Source organism: Elaeis guineensis, chromosome 3, assembly GCF_000442705.2.
Source record: "Elaeis guineensis isolate ETL-2024a chromosome 3, EG11, whole genome shotgun sequence".
NCBI classification, from domain to species: Eukaryota; Viridiplantae; Streptophyta; class Magnoliopsida; order Arecales; family Arecaceae; genus Elaeis; species Elaeis guineensis.
Window position 1 is genome coordinate 12,771,236 of NC_025995.2, and position 17,126 is coordinate 12,788,361.

Here is a 17,126-nt window from a genome sequence, read left to right on the forward strand (position 1 = left end):
GTAGGATTTTCTGTCCTCCTGAAAGATACTTAGGTATTATTTCAGAGAAAGTAAAAAAAATGTTCCTTATAACAAATAAAAAATATGGGATGATCCCAGAACCTATGATGAGGTGATATCAGACATCGATTCTAAAAAATGATTGGAAGCCATGAAGCCAAAAATTGACTCAATACATTCCAATCAAGTCTGGACCTTGGTAGATCCACTAGAAGGTATAGTACCTATTGCATATAAATAGATCTATAAAAGAAAGATAAGATCGGATGGAAAGGTGGAGATCTTTAATGCAAGGCTTGTGGCTAAAGGTTGTAGTCAATATCTTCATAGTCAATGTGAAAGCATTGACTATTAAGCACCTTTTCACCAGTAGCCATACTGAAATCCATTCAAACACTACATTCAATTACAGCATCTCATGATTATGAGATATAGCAGATAAATGTGCAAACTACTTTCTGAATAGATATCTTGAGAAAGATATCTATATGGAGTAGTCTTTGAATTTTACTTTCAGTGATGGAGATCATAAGGTCTGCAAGCTATAGAGATCCATATATAGACTCAAGCAAGCATCTCAGAGTTGGAACAATCATTTTAATAATGCAATCAGATTGTTTAATTTTATCAAGAATGAGGAAGAACCATGTGTTTACAAAAAGATCAGTGGGACTGTTATCATATTCCTTATATTGTACGTGGATGACATCTTCCTAATTAAGAATGATATTTTCATGATGACTTCAGTTAAGATTTGGTTGTCAAAAGAGTTCTCCATAAAAGATCTTGGAGAAGCATCCTATATTTTATAGATAAAGATCTATAGAGATAGATCTAAAAGGATGCTAAGTCTATCACAGAAGCTGTACATAATGAAGATGCTGAAGAGGTTCAGCATGAAAAATTCTAAAAGAAAACTTCTACCCTTCAGATATGGAGTTCATCTCTCCAAGAAGATATGCCTCAATACATTTGAAGAGATATAATGCATGAGCAAGATCTCTTATGCTTCGGCTATAGAGAGCCTTATGTATGCCATACTATATACACGACCTGATATAGCTTATGCTATGAGTATCATAAGCAGATATTAGTCAAATCTAAATGAGAAACATTGAATTATTATAAAGAATATCCTTAAGTACTTGAAAAGGACTAAGGATATATTTTTTTCTTTGGAGGAGAAGAACTAAGGGTACAGAGATACATAGACTCAGACTTTGTGTTTGATATTGATGATAGAAAGTCTACATCTGGATATGTATTCCTTTGTAAGGATGGTGCAATAAATTGAAAGAATTTCAAATAACTGATCATTGTTGATTCCATCACAGAGGTTGAGTACATCGCTACTTCAAAGCTACTAAAGAAGCCTTCTAATTCAAAAAGTTTATTACAGAGCTGGGTGTCATATCATTAGATGCTATAGTACCGCTCTACTGCGACAACAATGTATTAGATATATGTTCTAGAAGTTAATATGGCTGACACATTATAATAACTCTAGAATATAATTTTATACTTAAAATATTGATTTGATTAATAAAAGGATAAATTTTATTTTCATTCAAGTGTGATATGTCCTTGAATCATCCATGAAATTAATACTTATGATACATATTTTCAAAGTATTGAGAATTAGAGGCATGTATAATTAATTTTTAAATTACTCCTGATCATAGTATCATCATGAAGATGATACTCGATTTGAATAGATTGACGTACAGATCGCTTCTTTCGAAATAGATGAGTCTCTGATCTACAGGTAGAGATACTGAACGATAAGTGTAGATAGTTATTAGAGAATAACTAGTACTGAGCGTGACTATAAGAAAGATTACGTAGATTTTTATTCAATTGTCAGTGATTATCTTGATGCTGTGTTGTGTGAATGATCTTTTGACCTACGATGGCATGGTTGCTCACAGTGAGGCTGCTAGAATTTGAGTAACACATAAACATGATCTCATTCAGTCCTTATAGTGGATGTTGATAATAGTTGATTCACTATAGGAGCAGGGTATGCATCTAGATAGAATCTATTGATCTTGATCGAAAAAGTAGTCCTATGAGATTTAAGAGACTAGGTCTATAAGTATGTGGCCACAACAGCGTGATTAATGAAAAAAAAATTTATGAGAATTACAATTGGACTTGAGCTAATCGAATCTATCATATGATTGATGACAAGATTTGATGATTTATCTATAATCTGCCATCTAGTCGGGACTCACGATAGAAAAACTGAATCACACAAAAACTACACCTTGAGATTTTTTTTTGATTATACTGGATTGCCACTATATATTGCTAGACGTTATTAGTAGATTGTGAGAGTTCACTATGATTGTTTAGGATCGCTAATCCTTATTGAGTTAGAGTGAAATTATTCTGATCCATTGATAAGAGTTTTAATAATACTATGATAGAGATCATGGTATATCTTACTACCAAATATAATTGAATCTATGGGGTCATACAACAAAGAAATTAGATCTGGATTAAGCAATTAGGCTTATAAAGTCTCAATTGAATTTGAAAAAATCCTATTGGGTTCAGAATAATCTTGCTAGCACAAAGTTGAACCCAATTCTTCTCTTAACTTGAATTTCTTATTTAATAAAAATTAATTTAAATTAATTATCTGTTAAGAATCTAAATGAATTAGATTCATTGAGATCTAATTATTGGGTGCCTAAGATTTTGGATTATATGCATTAGGGGTTCAAATCTCTAATCAATTTTTTGATTATTTTTAGTAAGGCACCACTTGATTTAATCAAATCGGGTGCACCCACATGATGATGGCATGAAAGAAGGAGGGGCTCACCTTCTCTTCCCTATGGTGTGTGAGAGAGAGGGTTAGTGGATGCCAACTATTGGCACCCTCTTGGTTCTCCTAGGCATGGTCAAGACAGAGGTATACAAGGAGTCCTAATGCGAGTAGGACTCATACTATGGGGCTAATTTGGTTTTGAATAGAATTCAAATCTCTCCTCTATTTAGAGGTCCTTCTTTAAGGGTCTAAGCATCAGAAAATCAGTAAGCTCCAAGCCTCCAATCATCCCCCATGCCTCCTCTCTTCCTCTCCTTTTGTTCCAACGCCCAAAGGTGTCGGGCATCCATCAAATCCAATGCCCAAAAAGTGTAGGGCGGTCACTCTTCTTTGCTGGTTTCAAGTCCTTAGTTGTTTTTAGATCAAGGAAAAGAGATCAAGAGAAGAGAAGGAAAGAAGAAGATTAAGGAAAGATCAAGAGTTGATTAAAAGATCCAAGCTTTGTTCAGATTTACAGGGTGATCGTTCTTGGAGAAAAAAGATCAACACCATAGAGGGCTGATCCAGACTGATCCTGAGTGGATACCCATAGAGGTCGTGCACTTGCATGACAAGAAAGAATCTATCTTCTTTCAGATCTATATTCGAAAAAAGGATTAGCGAAATAGGTATATGATCCGATCACATATTCAATTTCATCATAAAATCAGCATGTGTTAATTTCAACATATGAAGTAGATCCTTATATGTTATGTTTTTGTGCATGTACATTCTAGATTAAAAAATATTTTAATCTTTAATTTTATGATATTATTTAACAAAAAATTTTTTGAAATACACATGTATGCGCACCATAAAAAATCTAACAGTGGTATCAAAGTCATGAGTTTCATATACATGAAATTGACATGTATGTTTTTGAAAAGGATTCTAAAATTTGATTTTTTTTATACATGAGATGTATAGATATTTAATTTAAATTTAAAATTTATTTAGATATGATTTTTAGTTCATATATGTGATATATATTTATATGTATAAAATTTAAAAATTATTTAGACTTGATTTATGATCATATATGAGATGTATGATTGTATATTAAGGTCTGAAAATTAGTTTAAATTTAATTGATAATTTATATATGAGATATATGATATCATATTAAGATTTGAATTTTTGTTTAGATCTAAATTTTACATACATACATGAAATATATGCTTATATGTTAAATTTGAAAATTAGTTTCATAATTTAAAATTGACCTTTTATGCAAAAAATTTAGATTTAAAATTTAGATTTATGATATGAAATTTGTGTTTCTACATAAGAGTTTTGATCATGGGTAAATCAAAAATTAAATCATGTAATTAGATTACATCTAAGATTTTTGATTTGAATATAATATGTCTAATTCGATTAAATAATTGATCAAGTCAAGTTAAGTGTTGATTAGGATTAGATCAATTAAGTCTTAGATCAAACAATTATTATTGATCAAAGTGATTAAATCTCATATATAGAATCGATTAATCTAAGGACCTAATTTGGCTCAATGGTTTGAGCCTGATTCGTTTAAGCTAATCTTTTTGAACCAATTGATCTATTGATGTCTATGGCAAGTAACTTAGAGATGGTTATTTAATTAGTTTCATTCGTTGATCTGATTAATTTATTGGTGGCTAAGAAAAGCAATGGAGACCCTCACCGATCTCAACTTACCTTGCCAATTTGGAAGATTATCTTAAATATAGTTGCTTGGTGGTTTGGTTTAGCCCGTGTCAATTAGATCAGTCATATGATGATTGATTAGATGAAATCTAAATCTAAAATCTCTCTATAAATATCAAGTCTAGAGATTTTTCAATAGATGTACGGACGTACTACTAATGTTGATTGTTCATAGCTGGTCACAGTGATTCAGTTGCATCGAAAATACACAACCACTATATTAGCAAAGAGTTACTTCAGGACAAAGATGGAGTTAGGCCTAATATCTATCAGGTGAGGGATCCAATGATGGCTTTACACCTGCTTGTGAATGATGGATCGGACTTAACTAAAGAGTGTAGTCAATATCTGTCAAGTGAGCCTCCATGACTTAGAGACCAAGGAGCTGTAACATTCTTAGAAAAGCATCTGGATAAAGAGTTGTCTATGCATCGGTGTGCATGTTACCAAATCTGTCAGGTAAGGTGCACCACATTGGTGGGATCGTAGCATCTACTAAAGATCCAGTTGTCGCATTAGGAATTTCGCTTTCCACTCGAAAAGTATAGGGATCTGAAAAAATAGTGGAAGTTTTGTTTGCTTCTTAAAGTTTCTAGCGTAAATATAAAATTTAAAGTACAAAAATCTAACTTGAATCTCTACTCTTACAGTTAAACCATATCAGCTTTAAATCCTCTAGCCTGCTCATTGAATCCAATCATTTCACCAGAACCAACTTTAAAGACTGGCTAAGAAACCTCAAGACTATCTTGATCTCTGAAAAATTAGGATATATACTTGACCAAGACCCTCCAATGTTAGCAAATCATCCTAGTACTGAGTAGAGAACAGCATTTGATAAATGGATCGATGAAAATAGTTGGGTTAAGTGCTATGTGCTGGCTTCCATGTCAAATGAGTTACAAAGCCAGCATGAGCATATGCCCACTACCAGGGCTATGATCACTCATCTACAAGATTTGTATGGTGAGCAAAGCCAAACTATGTGCTTTGAAGTGTCTAGGAGACTCTTCAACATGAAGAGTGTGAAGGATAGTTGGTCCATGAGCATTGTATGACAGTAATCAAGGATCTTGAGGAGCTTGAGAAGCTCAGATTCAATATGCAAAGGGAATTACAAGTGAATTTGATCCTCCAATCCCTTACGAGTTCATATGGTCAATTTATTATAAATTTTTATATAAATAAATTGGATTGTACTATATCCAAACTAGTTAATATGTTGGTCACTGCTTAGAAAATCTTGAAAAGTTCAAGGGGCGCTATTTTGACTGTGGAGCAATCCTTTTCATCCAAGAGAAAGTCTAGTGGGAAGAAGAAGAATAAAGCCATGAAGAAGCAAAAGAAGGAGAATAAGCCAAAGAAAAATATTTCGAAGAAGGCTGCAGTAAAAGAAAAGTGTTCCCACTATGATGCTGATAGCCATTAGAAGAGAAACTGTCCACTCTATCTGAAAAATCTAAAGATCAAGAAGGACGACACACCTTCGAAAGATATGTCAAATATGCTCATAATTGAATCTAACCTAACAGTTTTTTCTACTTCTAGTTGGGTATTGGACTCTGGTTCTAGTACTCATATATGTACTTCAATGCAGGATCTAATAGAAACTAAGAGGTTGAGAGAAGGTGACATGATCTTTCAGATCGATAATGGAACAAAAATTACTATAGAAGCTCTTGACACTTATCCTATTTGATTATCATCAGGATTTAGATTAGATTTAAAAGACTGCTATTTTATATCTGTAGCTAGTCAGAATTTGATTTCTGTATCTGTACTAGCATAGGATGGTTTCGATTTCAATTTTAATAAAAATTTTTGTTCCATTTATTTACAAAATAAATTGCTTGTACATGATCTTTTGATTGATAATCTTTATCACTTGTATGTTGATGCGAATGTGAATATAAACAAACAAGTAGTGAGTGCCATAGGTCAAAAGAGATGCAGAAATAAAATTAATCAGAAGTACTTGTGGTATCATAAACTAGGTCATATTGGAGAGAACAGGATAAACAAACTAGAAAAGGATGGGATCCTTGACTCTTTTGATTCCGAGTCGTATCCAATTTATGAATCTTGCCTTCGAAGAAAAATGATCAAGTTATCCTTTGTAGGATATGGAGAAAGGGCCACTGAGCTACTTGTCCTAGTACACACCGATGTGTGTGAGCCATTTGATGTGCAGATCATGGGTGGTTATAGCTACTTCATCATCTTCACTAATGATTTGTCACGATACAAGTATGTATTTCTGATGAGACACAAATCAAAGCTTTTAAGAAGTTCAAGAAATTTAGAAACAAAGTAGAGAAACAAACAGATAAACTCATTAAAGTTCTTCGATCTGATCGAGGAGATGAATACCTTATCAAAAATTTTTGAGATATCTTAAAAACAATGGCATAGTCTCTCAATGGACTCCTTCAAGGATACCTTAGTTCAACAGAATATCCGAAAAGAGGAATAGGACCCTATTAGATATGATCAGATCTATGGTGAGCTTCATCGATTTACCCCTATATCTTTGGGGATATGCCTTATTAACCATAATATACCTATTAAATAGGGTTCCATCAAAATTCATCCTATCACACCATATGAGATATGATATGATAAGAAGCCAAGTCTAGGTTATCTTAAGACTTGGGGATGTCCAGCGTATGTCAGAAAATAGATGATTGATAAATTAGATGATAGATTTGTTATAGCTCATTTTATATGGTATCTGAAAAAAATCATAGGATACTACTTTTATCTTCTACAATATTACAATGTGACTGTGAGTCGTCATTCAAATTCTTAGAAAATTAGTTTATCAAAGAAGGAGGCAGTGGGAGGTTAATTGAGCTTGAAGAGAAGGTCTCTGAATTACAATGAGCTATAGATCCTTAGGAACCAATTATTTATGAGCCAGTAGTTGATGCTCCTCCACCATCTCGTAGATCTGGTAGAGTCTCCCATCCTCTTGGAAGGTATATAGGTATGTTTATGGAGAAAGTAGAAGAAATGTTCCTTATAGAAGATAAGGATCATGGAGATGATCCAAATACTTTTGATGAGGCGATGTTTGACATTGATTCCAAAAAATATAGATGCAATAAAATCAGAAATAGACTCAATGCACTCGAACCAAGTATGGACCTTAGTGGATCCATTTGAGGGTATAGTATCCATTAGGTATAAATGAATCTACAAAAAAAAAATAGATGCAAATGGTAAGGTAGAGACCTATAAAGCTAAGCTCGTGGCAAAAGATGATAGTTAGCATGAACGTATTGACTATCAAAAAATCTTCTCGTCTATAGCCATACTAAAATCCATTCGTACTTTGTTTGCTATTACAACATACTATGATTATGAAATCTGATAGATGGATGTAAAAAATATTTTTTTAAATAGATATCTTGAGAAGATATCTATACGAAGCAGCCTTTGGATTTCATATTCGGTGATGGTGATCATCAAGTCTGCAAGCTACAGAGGTCTATATATGGATTAAAGCAAGCTTTTTGGAGTTGGAATCTTCATTTTGATGATGCAATTAAATTATTTGATTTCATCAAAATAAAAAAGAATCCTATGTATATAAAAGGATCAGTGGGAGCGTAATAATACTCCTCATATTGTACATGGATGATATTCTTCTTATTGAGAATGATATTGCCATACTGACCTCGATCAAAAGATGATTGTCTAAAAAATTTTTCATGAAAGATATAAGAGAAGCATTCTATATTCTCGAAATAAAGATTCATAAAGATAGATCTAAAAAGATGCTAGGCCTGTCAAAAAGTTGTACATAGAGAAAATGCTAAAAAAGTTTAGTATGAAAAACTCTAAAAGAAGATTTTTACCTCTTAGGCATGATTTTGTCTTTCTAAGATGATGTGTCCGACTGCATCTGAGGAGGTTCAATGCATGAGTAGGATTTTTTATGCCTCGATCATAGAGAGCTTCATGTATATCATGTTATATACTCGATCTAATATCACCTTTGCTGTGAGTGTCACGAGTAGTTATCAGTCAAATTCAGGTGAGGAGTATTGGATAGCTATGAAGAACATCCTTAAGAACTTGAGAAGAACTAAGGATTTACTCTTGATCTTTGGAGGAGATTTTGAGTTGTGAGTCAAAGGTTATACTGATTCAGACTTCATGTCTAATTTTGATGATAGAAAGTCTACATCAGAGTATGTGTTCATATGTAATGGTGGTGTAGTCAGCTGGAAGAGTTTCAAACAACCCATCATAGTGAATTCGACTACAGAAGTTGAGTATATCATTGCTTCGAATGCTGCAAAGGAAGGCTTCTGATTCAAAAAATTTGTCGTGAAGCTTGGAGTAATGACATCACATGCCATACCACTATATTACGATAACAATGGAGTCATAGCACTCGCTAAGGATCTAAGGTCTTATCAGAAATCAAAGCACATCGAGCGATGATTCCATATCATACGCGACTACCTCGAAAAAAATATATCGAGATACGAAGAATAGACTCCATGGATAATATGGCAGACCCACTGACAAAATAATTGAGCCAGCCAAAGATAGAAGTCCACCTTAAGAAGATGGGATTTAGATTAGTGGCCAATTGACTTTAGTTTTAGGAATTGTATCCTAAAGCCAATTGGCTTTTTGTAAATAATTAAATTTTGTATATAAATTATTAATCAATGAATCAAATTATTTTGGCATTTTTATTATAAGGTGAGCATCTTCATTATTAAAATTTTTGTGTTATGATAAAATCCTTAGAACTGTATTATGATTGATAAAGAAGGATCTATCATATAGTTCTTAAACATGTTCACGATCAAATAATACGTCATTAATAAGATGATGATGTTTATCGAGTGTAGGTCATTATGTGCTATGTAGGTTGGTTGTCCTTGTAACCATGGAGTGTGAAACACTGATATGGTATACAGGTGAGATATAGGAGTACATAGTCAAAAAATAAGTGACTCACCTGCTAAGTGCTCTACTATCAAGAGCAGCTTGAGAAATGTATGTGCATAAGTGTCCCTTAGACTCAAGATCACCATAGTGACTTACAAGCAATTCATTGTGCTTGGGTACCAGACTACTTGCATTTCTAATACAGTGATGGAAGGTTATTGGGTACAATCAAGTACTTGCGAAGTCTGTTTGTGGATTAAGATGGGATTGACCCCTTCAAATTATAGGAGTTAATATTTATTATATTTTAATTCAGTAAAATCTTGATCAGGACAATGAATATGATAAATTTGAAAGATTAAAATATGATGTGGATGACTGTTTTAGGGTTAACAGTTAAACCTTAGGTTACCTTGAGCATTAGGGTCAAAGGGATGAATTATACAGTAACCATATGTTGAGGTTCTTGAATATTGCTATGCAATTATTCGATCTATCCGGATATCGAGTATCATTGCTAGATGGTCAATTCGATTAGTATAGGAAGGAGTTCCTATATTACCGGCTTAGCATTCGAACCTATGGAGTCACGCACAAAAATCAAACAATATAGAAAAAAATTGATCGAATATTTATATGTTCAATTTGAAAGTATAAGACTTGATTGAACATATAGATTAACTTAACTAAGAATTAAGTTGTAGATCATATAGAATTAAATACCGACTATGTTCAGCTAGCATTGCGCATGAGATGTGGATTTGATTTTGAGGATGAGTTAAATCAAATCAATGATCCAAATAATTATGAGAGATTTGATTTTAGTTCTAATTATTTTAGATTAGATCTAATTTAATTAGACTTAATTTTATTAAAGCTTGATTGGGTTAATTTATCAAGCTAGACTTGAACAAAAATCCTAATTGAATTAGGATCTGCAGCCTTTTTGAAATTGGTTTGAATCGGATTCAAATTAGATTCAAATTAATTTAAATTTGAATCAAATCTAATTTGATCTATTTAACCACTTTTTTCAATAATTCTCTCATCATGTGGGCTAGTCAAGATGGTTGGAAAGGGATTGAAAATACCTCCTCCCCTTGGGCATGCACCATAATGAAAGGAGATACCTCTCCTACTTGGATTATAATTCCTTATGCTTTAGGAAGTTTGAATTTGATTCAAATATAGAGATTCCTTTGACTAACACCCAAAGAAGTTTGATTTGATTTAGGACCTCTTCCCTATATAAAGAGAGGTGAGGAGAAGAGAAACAATCAATCAATCTTAGGCTTAGCATGGAGAATCCTCTTGGTGTGGGTGTCCCCTTTCTTTTGGGCATGTTCTCTCCTTGGACTTCTCTCTCTCTTCTTAGGCATCCTCCCTCCTCTTGGTATGGTGGTGTGTCGGCTGCTCTAAAGCCTTGAGATTAGATCTCAAGGATACTTCTCCTTCCTCTTTGAAGAAAGAGTTTATCTCTCTCTCCTACAACATTTAGCGTGCATGCGAAGTATAGGATCCATGCATCTGGATCTCATGAAGCATATTGATCAAGGAGCTTCTTCAACTTTGATTGTTTTTTACTATGATTTAAGGTGAGAATTTATGAGTATTATAAAAATTTTAATTGCTGATCTATCTACCTTCTTGGCATCCGATCGATTTTTTTTTCAATTGGTGTCTAAGTCAGGCCGGTATGTCATGATTGGATAGTTAAATTTTAAGATTTTTTTGATCTTTTTATCTGATTTTGAATCAAAATTTTTGATGTGATTAAACCTTGATCTCTTCTGATATCTCTTGTATATTTTTTATTTGATTTTGATCAGAGTATCGAATCAAAATCAGTCCCTGAATCCAAACTGCTGAAAATCTATTTTAGCAAAAATTTTTTGTATAGATTTTTGTGCTAATTTAATATCTAATTATGTATGGATTTAAATCTATTTTGATAGATTTTTTGTGATATAATTTAATTAGAGAATTAATGTTTGAATCAAGCTCAGATCTAAAATTGTTTGATTAAGTTTCAGATCTAATTTTAGCCTAATATCGATACATATTTGATCACATCTCTAACCAAAATTTTTTTATGCAATCATACATATAGTTTAGAATAGATTTTTAGATTATTTTAAATCTAAATTAATAATTTTATATGCTGTATAAAATTAGATTCAAATCTGAAATAAACTTATGCATTGGTCTAATATGATTGATGCACATCATATTTGTATGATCATATGCATGCATAGATTGTATGACAATTTATATATTCATATAATTAATTTTTAAAATTAGATTTCAGATCTTAGTAGTCCAGTACTCGAATTGAAAAGATCATCAAGTCATCTGATGATAAGAGCAAGTAGGGTCTAAAAATCTTTTCTTTTTATTTGATGGGGTGCTTTTATGATGTGTAGGGATGCTATAGTGATCAAGTCTCATGATAAAGAATAGTAAAAATTTTTTTAAATTATTTTAATTATGAATATATTTAGATTAGATCTAAAATAATTTATGGTTAACTATAATTTTAGCAAAATAAATTCAGATATGAAAATTAAATTTTATGATTTGAATAGTATGTTGCATATGTGTAGAAATCTAAATTTTTATGATACATATGATGTATATATGAGATTGATACATATTTAATTATTAAATATAGTTTAAAAATTAATTTTTGATTTGATATATATGGTATACTTCACATAAAACTTTAGTAGAATAGTTTTATAAATTAAAATATACATTTTACATACTTAATTTAGAATTAAATTTTTAAAAAGATCTAGATTTGAGAACTAAAGATCTTAAAATACCTCATAAGTCAGTGGACAATAGGTTAGCACAAATCAGGTCATCTAATTGGGTTAGACCTAGGGTTAGAAATAAATATAGATCAATTAGAGAAATTGATTATATCTAATTAAATATTGAATTAGATTAGATCATAATTTCTCTACATTAACCTCAATAGTTGTAGCTTGATCAAGTCTATATTTTTGACCATAACAATTAGACCATGATCGTGGTTTAAAGGTTTAGCTCAGTCTTTTGGCTGACTGAATTGAAACTAATCTACCAATTAGTGTCTAAGATAAGTTTGATAATATTGTAAGGTAATTCAATCGATGAATTTTAATTGGTAGTCTGTTTATCTGGCTATTTCGATGGTGTCTAAGATAAGTTAAGGCAGACATTCCCATTGATCTCACTTACCTAACCAATTCGATAGATCATATTTTGATCAGGTCACTAATTGATTCGACCTAACCCATGCCACTAAGATAAATCAATATGACTGATTTAGGTATCTCTAGATCAGCTTGTATCAAGTTCTCTTCATGAATTGGTGAAGTCGGTAGGAGAATTTATAACTTACAGGTCAATCTCTTTTCTTATTCTTAAATTATTAAATCAAATCCTCTAAATTATTAGGTCCTTCAAATGATACAGTTATGGGGATAACTTATTCATAATCTCTCATTAAGGTGCGTGATAATGCATTCAATATTCTAAATAGGCATTGAAGGTGCCACACGCTTGGTGTCTATTAGGTATTGAAATTATCATTCATTGTATAATCACCTTGTTGTGTCCTTCAGATCAATGGTCAGATTGGCCGAGCCATACTCGAGCCTGGACATTCATTTATTAGATGCACTTGCTGTAGCCATGTTAATAGTTGAACCTAATTAGAATTTTCAATGGAGGTACCACATGCCTCCTGGAGAGATACCTGGGGAAAAACGTAATTGCTAAAAATTATTTAGTAAAATAATTAGTTAAAAATCTACCCATGGATGTACTAGGATTGGTCTAGCCACACTTGGGTCTTAATGCAGTCTATGTGGATTCTAGTACCCACTAAGGGATTAAAGTAATTTTTTGAATTTGAGGTAGAGGCTACCAATTTGTATAAAATAATGAAATGACCTTTAGACAAAAGTCCATGTCTTTAGAATTAAATGATTCATATACTAATAGGCTTTTAATTTTCTTTTCAGCTATAGCCAACACATTATCGCTCCAATCATAGTTGGACTGTGACAAGCATATCAGATCAAATTTTGATAGCTGGTATCGAAAACTAAAGATTATCTTGGAGCATGAAAGGATCCTGTATGTGCTTACGAATCTCATACTCAAAAAATCTACTGCCAACGCATCTTGTGCTGTGAAAGATACTTATATAAAGTGGCTCAATGACCTCACTACAGTGCATTGCATCATGAGGACAGCCATGAACAACAAACTTAGTCGTAAGTTTGAAGGTGCACAATTCGAGGAGATGATTCAATTATTGAATGAGTCCTTCGGCACCCCTGAAGATGCTGAGAGACACAAGATCTTTTGCAATGTGTTCAATGCCTGTTTGCAAGAAGGAGCATCAGTCACAGATCATGTATTGTACATGATCGAGCATATTGAACACTTGAGCAAATTTGGCTTTTTGTTACATGAATAGTTGGACAAGAATGCTATCCTAAACTCACTACCGAAGTCTTATCTCCCCTTCTTGGGTCATTATAGAATGATCAAGCCCGCAGTGAACTACCATAGTTTGCTAGGATTGCTATAGACATTTGAGAAGGACCATCAGCTCTCAAAGGAGTTGGTGCATGTCATGGGAGGATCATCTACAGATCATCATTTCTCCAAGAGAGGAAAGAAGAAGAGGGTGCAGAAGAGTCATGCTAGTAATCCAAAATCAAAGCAGAGCAAAAAGTCGAAGGTCAATAAGACCCAGGCAGAATGCTTCTTCTGCAAGAAGCTAGGTTATTGGAAGAGGAATCGTCTTGCATATATAGCTTTTTTTGATCCAAACAGGCCAAAGAACAAGAGAAGCAAGCAATCTGTTGCTTTACAAGGTACTTATTATATGATAACTCTTATAAGTTTTCTGTCTGTGATACTACTACCTGGGTATTGGATACTGAAAGTTTAATTAATATTTATAATTCATTGCAGGGACTACAGGTCAGTAGAAAGTTTAGAGAAGACGAGTAGTTCCTGAACATTGAAGATGAAAGTCTTGTTTCAATTCTAGTTTTAAAAACTATGCAACTTATTTTTCAGTCTAATAGTGTCATATTAGATGAATGTCATTATTATCCTTCTTTTATAATGAATGTCATCTCTATAGATCTTTTGGCCAAACTTGATTTTAAATTTTTAATAAAAGATGATTTTTGTGATATCATTATGAATGATACTAAAATAATGCCAGGATAATTGAAATATGATATATCTTATTATCACAGTCTATTGGTGTAATGTACACATCGAATAAATATCCTTGGATAAATAATATCAGTGATTCATATCTTTGCATTATAGGCTGGGTCATGTGAGCAAAAACAGGATAGACAGATTAATCAAGAAGGTATCCTTGAAATTAATAATTGTGAATCATTATCGACCTGTAAATCCTATCTTCTTGGTAAGATGATCAAGTCACCTTTCAAGAGAAAAGATGAGTGAGCAGCGATGTTCTAGGCCTAGTACATAGTGATGTATATCGATCTATGAACATAGGCACCAGAAGAGAATATTATTACTTCATTATATTTACTGACGATCTATCGAGGTATGGGTACATCTACCTTATAAAGTATAAATTCGAATCATTTGAATGTTCAAATGATTCTATAGTGAAGTAGAAAAATAGACTTAGAAGAGTATTAAAACTCTTCAATCAGATCGAGGAGGTGAACACCACATCAGTAATTTTCTGACATATTTAGAAGAGAAAGGATTCTCTCACAATGGACCTCTCCCAGAATGTCACAATATAATGAGATGTCAGAAAGAAAGAATCGAACACTGTTAGACATGGTTCGGTCTATGATGGGCTTTGCGACTTTGTCAATCTTTTTTTGGAGATATGCTCTTGAAATTATCTGCTACATACTTAATAAGGTCCCAAGCAAATCTGTAAATAAAACACCATATAAGATATGGTCAGGATATAAGCAGTACTCTCACATCTTAGAGTTTGGAGATGTTCGGCTTATGTAAAATATTTAAAGATAGATAAGCTTGGACTAAGTCTAATAAATACTTGTTCGTAGGGTATCCAAAAAAAATTAAAGGGTACTACTTCTATTTTACTGAAGAACAAAAGGTGTTCGTCAGTAACATGACAGTCCTTTTAGAAAAAAATTTTTGAAGAAGGAACTAATGCCACTAAAATCAAACTTAATAAAGTTTATAAGGTAGAAATACCGGCACATACAGAGTCATTTTTGATTGAAAAATCAAATCTAGAGCCTATAGAGGCACCATTAAAGAGATTCGGTAGAGTATCATGACAGCCGGATAGATACTATGATTTTTTGATCTGGAATGGTGATCCTATTGAACTAGATGAGAATGATGAGGATCCGATCACCTATATGGATGCTATGCAAAAGCCCGACTCTCAGAAATAGCTTGATGCTATGAAATTCGAGATGGAGTCTATGGAGATCAATGGTGTATAGACACTGGTTGATCCATCCGAAAGGATTAAACACATAGGGTGTAAATAAATTTTCAAGAAGAAAAGGAGAGCGGATGGAAAGGTGAAGAACTATAAAGCCCATCTAATTATCACAAGATACCGTTAGCATTATGATATTGATTATGATGAGACGTTCTCTTCTGTGGTAATGCTCAAGTCCATCTGGATCATGCTTGTGATAGCAGGATACTTAGATTTTGAGATCTGATAAATGGATGTCAAAATCATCTTCCTTAATGGAGAGCTGGAAGAAAAGGTATATATGATGTAGCTTGAAGGTTTCACATTCTCAGATGAATTTAAACTATGCAAGCTAAATAGGTCTATTTATAGACTAAAGCAAGCATCTACGAATTGAAATATGCATTTTGATTAGATGATCAAAATACATGACTCCGTTAGGAATGGAGAAGAGCCTTGTGTCTACAAATGGGCTAACAATTCTATAGTTATCTTTTTTGTACTATATGTGGATGATATACTGTTAATAGGAAATAACATTCCAGCTTTGCAAAGTGTAAAACTGTGGCTATCATCGTAGTTCTCTATGAATAATTTGAGAGAAGCATCCTATATTCTAGGGATGAAGCTCTATAGAGATAGATCTAGAAGAGTGCTTGGATTATCTCAATCCACGTACATCGATACCATGTTGAAATGGTTCAGTATGGAAAATTTCAAAAAGAGCTATCCACCGATAGGTTAAAAAATTTTTCTCTTCAAAAAAGATTATCCAACAATCCCTTAGGAGAGAGAGCGTATGAGTAGAATTTCATATATTTTGATAGTGAGATCTATCATATGCCATGATGTGTATGAAACTGGATGAGGCCTATTCATTAGGAGTAGTGAAGAGGTACTAGTCTGATCTGAGAGAAAATCATTGGAAGGTTATGAAGACAATCCTTAAGTATTTAAAAAATACTAAAGAACAATAGCTTATTTATAGAGAAACTGACTTAAAATTTGTAGGATATACTAATTTCAATTTTTAGTCAGATCACGATGGCAACAAAAGCGTATTGGGCTACGTGTTCACTATGAACAAAAAAATGATTTGCTGGAAGAGTTTCAAGCAACATACGGTGGCTGACTTAGTATGCGAAGAGGAATATGGTTGCGACATCTGATGCTTCAAAGAAGGCTATTTGGTTGAAGAAATTTATCACTGAACTTGAAGTGGTTCCCTCTATTGATGGT